This window comes from Rhineura floridana, chromosome 2 (assembly GCF_030035675.1).
Source record: "Rhineura floridana isolate rRhiFlo1 chromosome 2, rRhiFlo1.hap2, whole genome shotgun sequence".
NCBI classification, from domain to species: Eukaryota; Metazoa; Chordata; class Lepidosauria; order Squamata; family Rhineuridae; genus Rhineura; species Rhineura floridana.
In genome coordinates, this window is record NC_084481.1 from 43,995,979 (window position 1) to 44,011,178 (window position 15,200).

Genomic DNA, 15,200 nt, shown 5'->3' on the forward strand with positions numbered 1-15,200 from the left:
GCAGAGTAGGGTTGCCAGGTCAGAAGCATCCCAAAACCTGAGATTTTAGGGGCAGGCCCAAGTGATGTCATGGGGCGGGCCCAAGTGATGTCATTAAGCATGATACATTAAGCATCAATCACAGTTGCTTGGAGCGTACAATTAAAAAAAATATCTGACTGGAAATTAAGCTAGACATCTTAGCTAAAAGATGGAGCCTGGGTAGGGAACATTTAATCTAGCCTACTTGCTTTCGGTAAGAAGGGTTTAAGTACCTTCAGGCCAGGCCAGTCACCAGAAGGTCACTGTAGGAAGAAAGGAACCTAGTGTTGTGGAGATGTTAGATGGGAGCATTCGGGAGTAAAGATGGATGCCCCTGAAGGCTGCAATTCTAAACACCCGTACTGAGGGACTAAGCCCCCATAGAACTCAACAGGAGTTACTTCTGAGTAGATATAGTTTGGATTGTGCTGTTGGTAAAGCTTGACTAGGGATCCTCTGCAAAGACATCCATATCCAAGCAGGGTTGGCAACCCCCTGCCTGGAATGCCCTGCTCTTATTTTTTAATGTGGCTGCTCCAAACTTCTTTACAGATTTGACCCTTCACTTCAGAAAGAGGTCTGAGAAATGAGTAAGAGTAAGATTCTCTACCCTTTCTGTCTGCATAGATGCCCTCATCCTTCCCCTGCGCCCAGCAGAAGCTCTAGGCCAGGCGGGACGCAGTGGCATCTCGTAGAGGACACCCTCCCCTTTCCTGGGGTATATGATTTGTCCTGTTCCAGAGCAGATTTTGGGGTGGGCACCCCCAGTTACTTATTTTTTCTACGTGTTCTTGCCCATTTTGATTTTGCATAGATGCCCTCCTCCGTGCCCTGCACCCAGCAGAAGCTCTGGGGCAGGCGGGACGCAGTGGCGTCTCGTAGAGGACACCCTCCCCTTTCATGGGGTATATGATTTGTCCTGTCCCAGAGCAGATTTTGGGGTGGGCACCCCAGTTACTTATTTTTTATGATTTTATGACATCATTATGTATTTATGGTAATATCAGAAGCCTGATGGTTTTGATTGCATAAATGTATTGTTATTCTTGACGGGGAGAGTCCCCCGATCACAGTGATATATCATACAGGGTACCCCAACATATATTTTGGGGTTCAGAGACATGTTAAGTTTGGTTTGAAGTTGCTGCAGTTGTCAACTCTTTTTTAGTGTTTTGAACTTTCAAGCAAATAAGGAACTGGGAACTAGGCACCAATTTCAGCGTCGTATCAGTTAAATAGATTAAACAGTTGCGAGGGGGTGGCTGACATTTTGGTGTATATCTCTGGAACCAAACCACCTAGAAACTTAATTTTTTTTTTAATTGAAGCTGAGAGTCTGGAGATTAAGGGGTGCTAGCCGGAGAGCCGGAAGGGCCCCCAAAAACCAGAGACTCCAGCCGAAAACCAGAGACTTGGTAACTCTACTGCAGAGGCAGGTGAATGTTCCTCAGGATGCTGTTTTTGCACCTGCAAAGACCTTCAGTGGTGGCCTCAGCAGTAAACCCAGAATCTGAGTTTTCATTTTTAAAAACTACGTCTCTAGTCCTCCTAGAAAGAAAGTTATGGAGCAAAATGTGCAGGTAACCTTCTAAGCCATTTATGTGAAATGAGCAAGCCTGCCTGCTCCTACTTCTCACTGTTATTTGCCTATGAGTTAATTCAGAGCTTTGACTGATAAGTGAGTTGTTTGAACACTAGGCAATAGGAACCCCTGGCTCCTAAACAACTGCTCTTTTTCCCTCCCTTTTGGTGCACTTATCCTGCTTCTGACCTTTTTTTCCTAGACCTAGGAATATCCATAGTTTCCCATTCCTTTTCCCCTAACAACCAGGATGCATCTTTCCTGTGCTGGGTTCACATGATATCAACCTATACATTATTTTCTGCAAATACTACTGTAGCATATTGGCCTTCCAGGCTTGCCATACCAGGAACAGTGAGTCAGCTCTTAGGTTGTGTGTGGTTTAGTTTCAGTTCTGCATTACAAGCACACCATGCTGTAGCATTTGTTCCATCTATAAACTGTTTTATATTGAAATTGTGTTGTTTGATATCCTTTGTGTGGCCTCCTCTTCATAATACTTTTTTACTACACAATTAGTGTGGTAATGTTAAAGAATCCCCCTTCGCCACAAAAAGCAAATGTGAAAACTTTGCAAAGAGGCTTAGACATGTCTCCTGCTTTGCAAGAGCTAAAGACTAGGGACTCATTAAGAATTAACTGTATAGTTAACTTACAGTACAGTGGTATACATGTCTGCTTAGAAGTAAGTCTCTTTGTGTTTAAATAGGGCTTACATCTAGGTAAGTGGGTACAAGATGGCAGTTTAGGCTTTGGTTTAGGGTTGGCAATGGGGAAAAATAGGGTTCTTGTGCCTGCAACAGCTATATGGCAGGCAGAAATTCAACAGGTCAAGCCTTTTCTAGTATGGAAATACAATTATTGGAAAAGTTCACCATGACTACTCTCTAATTTTGGAAGCCATTTTTTGTTATGCCACACTCCAATGGCAGCCATTTTGTAAATGGTGCTCCCAGCACTCTCTCAAAATTTGAAATATGCTCTCTGTTCCAAAAAGGTTGGCAACCCCTAATTTACAGGGTTTAATTTGAATCTGGAATCATGAAAAATAAGCCCCAGAATCTGTAAGTCCAAGACTCAGCCCTGCACCAAGTGAAGCAACACCCCAGGACATATATCATGGGGCTTAAGTGTTCACTTTGTCCCTCCCTCATATCCTGAGTGCTGCTGTTGTTGTTATATGCCTTCAAATCAATTACAGCTTATGGTGACCCTATGAATCTTTTTTGGATATATTCATAGGGTTTTCATGGTAAGAGGTATTCAGAGGTGGTTTACCATTGCCTTCCTCTAAGCCTACGGCACTCGGTATTCCCAGGCGGTCTCCCACCCAAGTACTAACCAGGCCTGACCCTGCTTAGCTTCCAAGATCAGATGAGACTGGGCATGTTCAGGGTAGTATGGCCATAGGTCATATCCTGATTACCATCCCTAATATAGCAGTAAACCATGGCTTGTTCTAACCACAGTTTTTCAAATTCAGATGTAATGCAAACTATAGTTATCATAAAGCAGAATGTAAGGGAGATAACTGAAGTGTGTGAGGGAAAGAGGACATATGCAAGCCAAAAGAAGCCCCCAAAAGCCAAACTATAGTTTGGTCGTGTCTGAATCAGTAACAAAGAAGAGTGCCTTTCCTTGCAGGGTATATTTCCTTGTGCATCAATCAACCATTAGTAGCCCTCACACATCTGGGACTGGGGGTAAGAGTTTCAGGGCAAAAGATGCAACTTAATAATACTTTTAACTGTACAGTGCGTTGAAGTGTTGAAGGCACTTTATATGCATTATCTAGTTGTAAACATTACAACAACCTTACAACGCAGGAATAGCTGAATTGGTGCCCTTCAGATGCTTTGGACTTCAATTCCCATCAGCCCCAGCCAACATGGACAACGGTCAAGGATGATAGCAGCTGGAGTCCAAAACAGCTGGAGGGCATCACATTGGCTACCCCTGCTATAAGGTAAGTCAATATTACTATCCACATACTGCAAACGGAGCAGGGGACTGAGGCCAAAATGCCACCTAGTGCTCCCTGGGCAACTTTGGGAAGAAGGGTGGGATATACAGGTAAATCTAATAAAATCTGTTCATGGCAGAGGTGAGATTCAACCCAGGAACTTCCTGATGTATAGCCCTGTCTCTGTAGACACACTGCTACACCTGCTTCCAAATGGAATTTACATCTGGCAAATCTGGTTTGAAAAATTACCTGCCACAAGAACATAAGAAGAGCCTTACTGGGTAAGACCAAAGCCCTATCTAGTCCAACACCAGTATTCTACCTCCCACAGAGCAGCGGATGCCTATGGGAAGTTCATAAGCACAAAACAGATGAGCGCAGTAACACACATGCGCACACACAGAGGCTAATTTCCCCCCAGAATTGATGATTCAAAGGCATGCTGCCTGTGATCCTAGAGATACAGGAATTGACTGGTTACCAACAATGGCTTCATTCTCCATGAATTCGCCTAATCCTCTTTTCAGTCTATCTAAATGGGTGGCCATGACCACATCTTGTGGAAGCAAATTCCACTTTTTGTGCTGTGTGAAGTACTTCCTTTTGCCTGTCCTGTGTCTCACCGTTTAGCTTCATTGGACAACCCTGGGTTCTAGTATTATGGGGGTGGGACTGTGCATTGTTCTCTATTCACTTTCTCTACAAGATGCTAAGTTTTATAAAGTTGTCCATTATGTGCCCCCACTTACTCAGCTTTTTTTCTAAACTAAAAAAACTGCAAGTGTTGTAATCTTTCCAAGTAGGAGAGGTCCTCCAGTTCCCTGATCTTTAGTTGCCCTTTTCCACACCTCTACAGCTCCGCAATATCCTTTTTTAAATGCAGTGACCAGAACTGTACACAGTATTCCAACTGTGGTTGCTTCCTAGATTTGTATAAAGGCATGATGATATTGGCAGTTTTATTTTCAATCCCTTTCCTAATGGGCCCTAGCATGGAATTTGCCCTTTTCACAGCTGCCACACACTGGGTCAGTGTTTTCATTGAGCTATGCACCATGACCTCAAGATTCCTGATCAGTCACTGCCTGTCCCATCAGTGTATATGTGAAGTTAGATTTTTTGCCTCGATATGCATCACCTTACAGTTTACACTGAATTGTGTTGAACCATATTTTCCATTTTAGTCCCCATTCACCCAGTTATGTGATGATTTATCTGTCCATCACAGGACCCATCCTCTTATCCCATGTCTGTTTACTCCAGAGCCTTTGGTGAGGAACTTGGTCAAAAGCAGATCTGTTGGATCATTTCTACCTACATATTTGTTAGCACTCTCAAAGAGCTCTCAAAGATAAGTGAGACAGGGTTTACCTTAGCACAAGCCATGTTGATTCTTCTTCAGCAAGACTTGTCTTTCTATAATATAGAATAATCTATGTGCTTGATAATTTTATATTTAATAATGTTTTCTACCAATTTATCCAGAAGAGACATTAAACTTTGACAAAGCTTAGGGGGAGGGTTCCCAGCTGGGGAGACACTGACACATGTAGGGTCTGTCTGTGCATGTGGCACTTCTCGTTTTGCTTCTCGTTTTGCTCAGTCACCACCCATTTCTGGAAGACAGCTGATTTCGAGAGTTCTGAGCTAACTCACAAATCAGCAGGTTATAAAGCAAAGACAAACACTGAAGTTTGGCTTGAAAGAAGCCTGCTATTATAGTCAGTAGAACAGGTTGCAGTGTGTGCTTGGTTGGGGGAGGCACAACAGTTTCTCTGGTCAGAAAATGTGTCCACGGCAGTAGTGTAGTAGCCACACTCCCTTTTCCGCTTTTCCTCATCTCCCTTGCTCTCCCTGTTGTCTTGCAAGTCCATAGTCCACTACAACAGACGTCCCTAGAAGCCAGTCAGCATGAAAGGTGAGGATTATGTTAGCTACTGAGAAGAATCTTCTCAGTGGCTGACTCACCTTCTTTCACTCTGATTGGCTCCAATCAGCGCAAAAGGACAAGGACTCTTCTCAGTGTCTAACACGCTCGCTTGTCATGATGATTGGCTCATTCAAAGGGACCTGGCTGGGACCCTGCTCCCAAAAAAGTAATAGGTCTAAGTCCTGCGCAATCCCAAATTCTTACACCCCTGGTCCATTGGCCCAAAAAGGTTGGCAACTTCTGCTTTCTCCATATTTTATAATTTCCTGTGCATATTAGCAGGAGGGGGTGCAACAGTGGCAGTGGGAGTCAACCAGACAGGAAAACTCTATTCTCCCTGGATAGAGTTTGGGAAGCTAGAAATGGACTGGGCTTGAGATAGACCAAAGGTCTGCCTTAGGAGTAAGTGATTTCATATGCTCACGTCCATCTATTGTTTGGTATAACAGACCACCTTAAAGGGTTCATCGTCCTTATGATGAAATTTGGGACAGGTAGCTGTTTAACAGTAACCCATGAAAGCATACCAGCTCCTGAGACACCCACACAATTTTCCCCAGAGACACACAATTTTTCACCTACTCTAAGGGTAAAGGAAATCTTTCAAAGAAATATAACCATAATGTTCATTGCTGAGTAATGGACTGACATTTCCTTTTAACTCGTGCAATTTGTGCCATCAGTCAGTTTTACGGACATCTTGTTTTTATATTGAGACATTTATTTAGTGGTGTCTCCGTTTAAAAAAACAACCCATCTAAACAAACCATTCTTTCTCATGTTGCATGCTGGCGTTTCCCAATAAAATATTGAGGAAATGCATCAATTAGTAGCAGTTTTATATGCTGATCTTTTGCCCTATCAGAATGGGATTGTTTCTCTAAATACCATCCTCTGAAGTCTGCCTGAGGAGTAAACAACTGCATCTACAGTTAACACAATTTCATTATCTATCTACATGACGATTGTTTTCCTGAGAAGCCCAAATGATACAAAATAAAAAGGGGGGAAGGAAAGTTCATTTGCTCCATTTTCACAATTTCAACATCAACCGTTATTTTTTAATGCATTATATTTATACCCCTTCTTTCCTCCAAGGAGCTCAAGGTGGCGAACATGGTTCTTCCCTTCCCTGTCTTATCCTCACAACAACCCTGTGAAGTAGGTTAGGCTGAGAGACAGTTAGGCTGAAAGGTCACCCAGTGAGCTTTATAGCTGAGTGGGGATTTGAATCCAGGTTTCCCAGGACCTAGTCCGACAGTCTAACCACTACACCACATTGGCTGCAATGATTCAAGCAGCACGTTGCCTACCCCATGTCTGGAGCAATTTAGTTTTTCTTCTATGTTTTTTCTTAAAGTAGAAGAAAAGATGTCCACAATTATAGTGTTGCTAATTTAAAAGGAAAAAATAGTGGCTCTAATGTCACAAGAACATAAGAAGAGCCTGCTGGATCAGGCCAAGGGCCCATCTAGTCCAACATCCTCTTCTCACAAACCTGATGCCTATGGGAAGCCCATAAGCAGAACCTACGTACAAGAGCACTCTCTCTTCCTGCAGTTTCCAGCAACTGGCATTCAGAAGCATATTGCAGCATGTGGAGGTAGAACATACCCATCAGGGTTAGTAGTAATTGAAAGCCTTATCCTTCATGAATTTGTCTAAACCTCTTTTAAAGCCATCCAAGTTGGCAGCCATCACTATGCATTGTGTGTAGTACTTTCTTTTGTCTGTCCTGAATCTTCCAACATTCAGCTTCCTTGAAAGATACCTTACTCCTTATATACCCAGTCGATCACTGTGCTCTGGAGGTGAGGGCCTCCTGCAGATACCATCTTATCAGGAGGTCTGTTCCTCACAAAATAGGAAGCGAAACTTCAGTGTAGTGGCACCTACCCTTTGAAATTCCCTCCCCTTAAATATTAGGCAAGCGCCATCTCTGTTATCTTTTCAGCACCTGCTGAAGACTTTCCTTTTTCAACAAGCCTTTTAAGTAGAGACCTTACCGCAGTCTGCATCTGTGTTGGAATTGCTTTATAAGATGTTTTTAAAGGTGTTTTCTTTTCTTTTTTTTCTTTTTTTTTTACAATAATTTTTATTCAAATTTTCATAAAACATACAAAACAAAATCATAAAACATTCAAAGACAAAAAACAAAACAAAACAAAAATGATTAAACAAAAAAATAAAATGTTGACTTCCCATTTGTCGCAGATCAAATCAGTTATAGGTCTACAATATATAACAATCCTGTCTCTTAAATTATATTATAAAATCACTTTCCTCCAGTAGTTATCTTAATTAATCATCAAATCTCATAAACATTACTTTATTCTTTCCACAAAAAGTCAAAGAGAGGTTTCAATTCTTTAAGAAATATATCTATCAATTTTTCTCCAAATAAACATGTCGATTAATCCATCTCGTTAATAATAATAATAATCTTATTGTCATAACCATAGTCCAAATAAACATATCGATTAATCCATCTCATCAAAATCTGTTAGGTCCAATAATTTTAATAGCCATTATTCCATTATCCATATTAATTCCATCTTCCATCTTCAATAGTCCTGTTAAGTCCAGTAATTTCAGTGTCCAATCTTCCATTATCAGTATTCCATAATAATCTTGCTGTCATAGCCATAGTCATATAATAAGAGTCTGATGGGAATTTCCTCTATCCCAAATATTTTCTTGCCATCAATTCTGAATAAGATGCTGAAATATTGTTGTAAAGTCATATCTGTGTTCTTCTTTTTTACAAAATGCACTGGCTCATCTCTTGAGAGTTTTTCCATTGTCACATGGCTGCAGTTAATTCCATAGATTTTCTCTATATCAAGCTCCATCACGTCATTCCAGTCCAGAAGATTATCCAAGCCATTGATAACTTTATCTCTAATATCTTCATTAATTTCTTCAGAGATAACGTTAAATTCCAAACAGTAGATTTTATTTCTAATATCCATAAACTCCAGATCTTTTTCCAATTCCACATTTGTTCCAATCTCCAGGGCTTGTATCTTCCCTTTATTTTTTCTTTTCTCATCTCTGATCTCATTCTCCTCTCTCACAGGATCCCCTATTTCTTTAAGCTCCTGCGTCATTTTGCTCAGTTCAATTTTCAGCTCCTTACTGCCCTGTCGCAGGGTTTGTTTCGTTATCTCAATCTCATCCATTATTTTCTGAAACATAGTTACTTCCAGATTCTCAGCCACTTTCTTGATTGCCATTTTTAAAACCACGAAAACAAAACAAAACAAAAATAAAGAAGAACCACTTCTTATTTCAGCAACAATTGGGTTAATATTCCAGGCTTGATGACATCACAGTATAAACAGAGCAGCCTGCCTTATCTCTCTATGTTCAAGAATACAAAACAAATTTAGTTCCCAGCATCAAAACAGTTAGTGGCGTCGTGAAGAAGCAGATTTGTCAAAATAAAATAGACCAAAAAGAGAATAGTCCCAGACAATATAATGTTCCTCGGAATAGAAATCCCTTTTCTGTTTATATCTTTAAAATGCACTTCCAGGACAGCTTTTTGCAATAGAAACAGAGATAAGCTGTTAATTTCGTGAATAACAGAGAAGAGTTATAGCTCACCCAGAAGTTCTTTAAAGCTGATTCATTTGACAAATCTCTTTTTGCTGCAACAATTTAAACCAAGTAAAAAAAATAATAGAAAGAAGGGTGCTTGCCTGTTAGTCCGTTTTCTCTTTGAAGAAAAGATAAACGTATCGCATTAATCAGATAGAGCTTGTTCGGAAGTCCGTCCGGCATTGCTGGCTGGACCTTTTCTCATAAATTAATGAAATCCAGTCCTCCCAACAAAAACAGGCTTTTGAGGTTGATCTCTACGTTTCTCCCTGCCCGGGAGAAATTTCATCAGTCAAAAAAAAAAATGTTCTGACTGATTTATATCTGAATAAGCTTCTTTTGAGGCGGGAGCCCGTCTTAAAAGCAGGCACAAGCGAAGTCACCCTTCCCGGAAGTCCGTTTTTAAAGGTGTTTTCAAAGATGTTTTCAATATGTTTTTAAAGATGTTTGGTTATAATATATTTTAAAGTCAATTTTTAAAGCTGTCTTAGAGTGTTTTTAGGGTTTTTGTTTGCCACCCTGGGTTCCTACTGGGAGGAAGGGCGGGATATAAAAGTAATAAATAAACATAAATAAATAAATAATGTCCTCAAGTTCTAGTGTTATGAGAGAGGGAGAAAAATGGTTATCTATCTACTTTCTCTTCACCATGCATAATTTTACACACCTCTATCACATCCCCTCTTTCTCACCTTTTCTCTAAACTAAAACGCCCCAAATGCTGCAACCTTTCCTTATAGTCACTCCATCCCTTGGATCATTTTCATCACCATGGCAAGTAACACACCTAGCCCACCCCATCTCCATTTTGTGCTTGAAACAGATTCTGTTTTTTCTAAGTGGGTAAAGTATGTGCAGACTTATATTATAGGTGGGGGGATGGTATTGGCTATGCCTGAAGTTGCTTGTGATCCTTGACTAGCAAGGCAGTATGGGAAGCGGCTGCAACAAAGAATAAAGAAGAGGCTAGCATTGCTGAAACAAGGCCAGTGTCCCAGTAGTAGTAATGGAGATGCTGCTGCCATTGCTTCCTATGAAATATTGTCTGTGCACAGCCACAAATAGTAGTGCCTTCCCCTAGTCACGAGACCATAAAAAATCATTGTGTGAAGAAGGATGTAGGCAGCCTTGCTCCATAAGGCTGTCTGCATTTGTAGTTTTTTTTGCCTCTGCAAATATGGGAAGTCTGGGGTGGGATGAAGTGAGGAGTATATATATATATATATATATATATATATATATATATATATATAGTTTTGGAACATCTAAATATTTTAAGCACATTCTTTGGATTACCTTCTTCACTCGTCATAAATCCCCAAAGCATTTAGAACCACTGTGCTTTTGTAATGATTGCCAGGAGGAGAAAACTGACTTTAAACTTTTGCAAGCTTCCAGTGTACACACACAAAAAAATCCACAGAATGTGTGTGTTCCAAATGACTGGGCAGATTTTTCTGAATATAAAATGCATGATAAAATACGGTACCTGACAGGGTCAAGCAACAGATACAAGAAAAATCCATCAGTCTTATTTTAGAAATACTAATTAAAAAGAGAAGATAGCAAGGCAGAGAAAGCATTAATCAATACTCCTCACTTTTTAAGCCTTAAAATATTCCATTTTTTTAAAAAAAAATCCATGAATTACTACTGCGGTCAAAATAAACATCACTCTTTATTTTTTTGTCATGTGTGATGCAGTTTAGGAGTTACCATATATGGACACACTGGTTCAAATTACATTCATTCAGGGCCTATATATATGTGTTGCAGGCCCCTGGAAAAGTGCTTACCTACATAAACATTCTATGCAGATATCTGCCTTGTCCCAATTATCTGTACATGCACTTTCCATGTACACTGACCCCATGCTCGTATAGCGTTAGCACACCAATGCTGCATCTGCTCAAGCCACCAATTGCTGGCATGCTAATGTTGCATGCATATGTACTGGTGCACATAGGCAGTTCATTTACTCTAGTAAAAGATTTATTGTTAAATTTATTGTTTAACTAATTATTTAACTGATTTATTGTTTAACTAATTAGACAGTTACAAGGGAATAAATGCATTTTCAGGTGGAGCATATATCAAACACTTTCCCTATGGTTCATATCACATATAAAGTGGGTCCTGCTGTGAGACTGGGATGCTATGAGCATGGCCTCAAAGACTCAAGGTAACAATATCCATGCACACACAAAATGCTCTTAAAAATCTTGTTCAGATAGGAACAGTGTGAAAACCCTACTTCTCTTTCATTTCAAACCCTGCCTCCAAAGCTTAGCCCAAATAAACAATAGCACATCAAACTAGATTATAGTTTTTTCAAAGACCAAAGAGTAGGTAGTACGGTTGCCAGGCTCAGGGCCTGAGAATGATTCTGTATCTTTAGGAGAAGAGACAATTCAGCCACATGCAGGTGTTCTTGCAACACTGTAATGGAAAAAAACACAAGGTGGAATTCTCCCTTCCCACTGCACAACTTTTAATGATACAGAAGACCTCTTGGAGGCTGGGCCTGGCAACGTTGCCCATCCATCCCCATTAGAACCAGAAAAATGTGCAAGTGACTACTACATGTTTGCATGATGTAGCCATTAACTTACATCATGGCAACATGCTGACTTTAGTGTTTGGTCACAGTAGCTTTTTCTCTCCACCTTACCCTCTAATGAATATCTGCTTATGCTCCACTTGATTCATTCACTGCACACAGTGATTATTATTCACTAACAGGCAAAAAACCTTGCGGTTTAAGAATGTACCTATAGCCAACAGATATTGGCTATACATACACCTGCCATCTCCAAAGATGGAAAATTACATTTTTGTATGTTTGTTGGTTTTCTTCTTTCTTTGCTTCTTTTCTGTGTTACTACTGATTCTATAGAGAATCTAACCTAGAAAATTATATTTCTCTCATTATTCATCCTAGAAATCTGTGTCAAATTTATTTTTATTAATTTCAAAGCCTTTTTATTGGTCAGTGTCATATGATGGTGAAGATAGCCTTTTGTGTTTCAAACTGGGGGTTATGCTCTATTTCTATTTTGGGCGCATTAATTGTTGAATCTGAAACTGCAGTTTGATGTAAAATCAGACAGATTACAATATGTTGCTACTTAAGCAATGACTCTAGCTGTTGGAAAACAACAAACTTGGCCTCCCCAAGATGCATGTTTTCAGCCTGCTATGGTTAAATTATTCCACTTAAGGAAAGGTGGACATGGTCAATTAAAAACGTAGAGCACACCTAGCATTTTGGTAGAATATATTTCACTTCCCACTGTTTTATCTTGTGCAAACTGAAACACTCCTCATGTCCATTGGAAACTACTCTGCAGAATAGTCAGTGCCATTATTCCACAATTGTTTTTGGAACTTTTTTTTAGTGTTGCAAAGTGTTGCTGTACTTCACATATTCACAGAAACAGAAGCAAAAGAAAATGGTTTACTTCCAAAGGAAACATCACTAAAATTGCAAAGTAAATTAAAAATATTTAAAGTGACTATCTGAACTTTATCAACTGTTTTAATATTGTTGCTTCCTCTCTGCTAAAACAAAATCAGCACAGCACATGTCTTGTTTCTGTTATTTGGGCTGATTGCAGGTGTTGCCACCACTCACCATACGCTCAGAGGCACGTTATCAAATTCTTCCAAGCTACACAGCAAGTGGATTGGACTGTGGAAGACCAACCCAAATTGTGTTTGCATTTTGACAAATTTGTAGGGCAGTACAATATCTCAGAGAGGAGGTCAGGTCTCCTGCTCCTCTGGTGCATTCACTACAGCTGTCCCTGCTTTTTAAAGTTTGATAAAAATATCTGTTGGCTATAGGTATGTTCTTAAATCTCAATGTTTTTTCCCTATTAGTGAATTTCTCTGCTTTTTAATCCGGGAGGGAAGAAATGGGATCCTGTGCAAGTTTGCTGAGAAAGGATTGATCATTTGCATGCTTACTGAGTTCAATGGGATTTACTCCCCTGCAATCATGCTTGGGAGAGGTGAAACTGACCACAGGGGATTGGGAGGAGGGAGAGGGGAGCAGGCAAGAGGGGGAGGGGGAGGGCAGGTTTGATCATCTGCATGTTTATTGAGTTCTGTGGGATTTACTCCCATGTAATCATGCTTAGGATAGGTAAAACTGACCATGGGGAGGGAGGCCTGGAGTGGGCAGGGGAGGAGGAAGAAGGATGAGGAGAGGGGAAGGAGGGGAAAGGCAAGTCTGATTATTTGCATGCTTATTGAGTCCAATGGGATTAACTCCCGGGCAATCATGGCTAGGATAGGTAAAAGTGACCATGGGGGAGGAGGAGGGGTAGGGGAGAGTAGAGGGAATGGGGGAGAGGGGAGCAGGAGGGGGGGAAGGAGGAGATTAGAAGGGGAGGAGGAAGGTGAAGGAAGGGGGAGGGAAGGGGCAAAAGGAGGTGATGGGATGGAGGAGGAGGGGAGGGCAGGTTTGATCATTTGTATGTTTATTGAGTTCAATGGGATTTAGCAGGATCCTGTGCAATGTTGCTTAGGATAAATAAAACTGACCATGGGGGAGGGGGAGGGGGAAGGAGGGGGTTGGAAGGGGATGGGGAGGGGAAGGGAGGGGAAGGGAGGGGAAGGGAGGGGTGAAGGAAGGGGGAGGGAAGGGGCACGAGGGAGGGGATAGGAGGGAGAAGAAGGCGAGGGTAGGTTTGATCATTTGCATGCTTTTTCAGTTCAGTGGGATTTACTCCTGTGCAATCATGCTTAGGACAGGTAAAACTGAACTGGGGGAGGGTCAGGGAGGGGAGGAGGAGGGCAGAAGGGAGGAAGAGGGAGGGGAGGAGGAGGGCAGAAGGGAGGAAGAGGGAGGGGAGGAGGAGGGGAGCAGATTGGGTGTGTGGGCACTGGGCAGAGGGAAAGCCCCTTTCATTTCCAAAAGGAAAACATTGTGAACAGTATCATTGCTTTTCAGGGTTTCCCCCACCTTTTTATTCTACAGCAGGCACATATAGCCTCCCACCCAAAATTTAAACCAAGGCTGTCCCTGGCTATATTCACACCAGGCCTTTATTTCACTTTAGACAGTCATGGCTTCTCCCAAAGTATCGTGGGAAGTGTAGTTAGTGAAGGGTGCTGAGAGTTGCTAGGAAATGCCCTCACAGACCTTCAATCAGAGCGGCTGACTATTAAACTACTCTGGCCACTGGAGCTCTGTCAGGCGAATAGGAGTCTCCTCTCAGCACCCTTCACAAACTACAATTCCCAGGATTCTTTGGGGAAAGCCATGACTGTTTAAAGTGAAATAAAGGTCTGGCGTGGGTGTGCCCCCTAATTAACCTAGCCCAGCAGCTGGGAGTCTGGCTTTTAGAACACTGGCAGTTGGTTCTTACTGAGCATGCACGGCTTTATCATTGAGTTCAATGCTAAATTTCTTAAATTAATTAAAAATCAGCCAGGCATTTTTTTAACTTTTAAACTACAGAAGATGAAGGTCAGAGTATGGGACAAGGTCAGTAGTAGGATTACATGTACTCTGTGAACATGGCTAATTTTTAATTAATTTCAACAGATTATGAGAACTCTGACAGAAAAAGTCCAAAAGAGGTCTGGGTATTTTTCCTCACTTTGAACTCTCTGTTCTCTCTGACTGTTTTGTGTATCGCCATAAAAATTTAGAGGGCTGTTAAGCAAGCATTTCCGAGTTTAGGACTGTAAGTTTTGTAAGTTTTTGTTTTGAAATGAGCTTATGGGATGCATCAGAATGGCATGGGGAGTATTCTCAATTTAACATTGCAGAATGTGAAAATCCATGCTGAGTATAGCATATAGCCACTCTTGTGTAATTACAGCAACCATGAGAGCTGGGCAGTTACCATCCTTCTCCCAAAATGTACTCTTATAACAGAAGACAGGGGTGGGGAACCTCAGAGAGAGAGGTCAAATGCTGCCCTCTAGGCCTCGCTGTCTGGCAGTTGGGACTCTCCCCAGGCCACATCCCCCCTGGTCCTGGTCTGCACCCTGCTTGAGTGTTTTTGCCTGGTTGGAACAGTCCTTGAAGTCTGATCATGCCTCTTGCTTGCCCCCATGGAGGACAGAGAGGGATGTGGTTGCCA

The 15,200-nt window shown here is 41.3% G+C and overlaps 1 non-coding gene across 1 annotated transcript; it reads right to left on the reverse strand.

Moving 5' to 3' along the window:
• Positions 1-2,896: 2,896 nt before the first annotated feature.
• Positions 2,897-3,015, reverse strand: LOC133378666 (5S ribosomal RNA). Its single transcript, XR_009761098.1, has one exon. It is a non-coding gene; the product is annotated as a 5S ribosomal RNA (ribosomal RNA).
• Between the last annotated feature and the right edge of the window lie 12,185 nt (positions 3,016-15,200).